The following is a 1,006-nucleotide window of genomic DNA, read 5'->3' as shown; positions in this document are numbered from 1 at the left end:
GAAAGTAAGTTCTTTCACTCTGATTTTAATCCTGTCTCATCTTAAGTCATGTATCCATAAAATATATTTCTGCAAGATCAACCCTGAGTTTATAAACTTTCTGGGGCACGGACCATCTTTTTGTTCTTTGTTTGTATAGCACCTTACACAAAGCGTCATGATGAGGGCTTCATGGTCTACTATAATTCAAATAATAAATAATATGGTGGGGAACAAATATGGTCCACTGAACCAAGAGTCTAGGATCTGATACGCAGTAAAGCTTTAAATAACTGAATGATATCTCCATACCATACTTGCCTTATATATAAAGTAGGGAAATGGTGTTTGCCCATGTTTTATAAAGCAGCTAGTTAATTAATAGACGTTGTTGCCATTGGAGGTCGCAGAGGCAGAGAGAATGGACAGGTTTAAAAAGGGATTAGACTAATGTATGGGGGACAGATCCATTAGTAACTATTAAATTGAACAGTCAGGGATGCAACTTTTGACATCCCTAAACCAATGACAGTGGATGCCAGGAAAGGTATGACAAGGATCACTCTAGACATGCCCTGCTCATATTTCCCTCCTCCACAGCATCTACTACTGCTGCTGTCAGAGACAGGACTCTGGCCTAAATGGACCATTGCTCTGACCGAGTATGGCACTTCTTATGTTCACTGGGGTGTCTACAGATAAAAAGTGCTGTGTAAGAGCTAAGTATCCTTATTGTCATTCATGGTCCAGTGATATTCATGATTGACCATATGTTTTCTTAGAAAACCTGCTGCTATATATGAACTGCATAACACAATCCAAGTTATGCAGCTGAACTGCAAACCTAGGAGAGCCGGGAGACTGCAAATAGGGCGTCAGGTATAGTGGAGGAGCAGTGATTACAGATGCAGTGCTGTAGCATCGGGCAATTTGGTACCCGAGGCAAAGCCCGGAGTGGCAGCCCACCCTCACCGCACACACATGCACCTTTCATGCTTGCTGCCCAGGAGTGCCCTTCCCCCATTCC

The 1,006-nt window shown here is 42.7% G+C and overlaps 1 protein-coding gene and 1 long non-coding RNA gene across 2 annotated transcripts in view; one reads left to right on the top strand and one right to left on the bottom strand.

The window, feature by feature from the left end:
- LOC109292241 overlaps window positions 1-1,006 on the bottom strand; it is a 36,106-nt gene that overhangs the window by 33,167 nt on the left and 1,933 nt on the right. The gene's annotated exons all lie outside the window — the stretch shown is intronic.
- LOC109292242 overlaps window positions 1-1,006 on the top strand; it is an 8,030-nt gene that overhangs the window by 6,153 nt on the left and 871 nt on the right. The gene's annotated exons all lie outside the window — the stretch shown is intronic.

Source organism: Gavialis gangeticus, unplaced genomic scaffold (assembly GCF_001723915.1).
Source record: "Gavialis gangeticus isolate Ggan-Ray unplaced genomic scaffold, GavGan_comp1, whole genome shotgun sequence".
Lineage (NCBI taxonomy): Eukaryota > Metazoa > Chordata > Crocodylia > Gavialidae > Gavialis > Gavialis gangeticus.
This window is presented reverse-complemented; position numbering and strand designations above follow the sequence as displayed.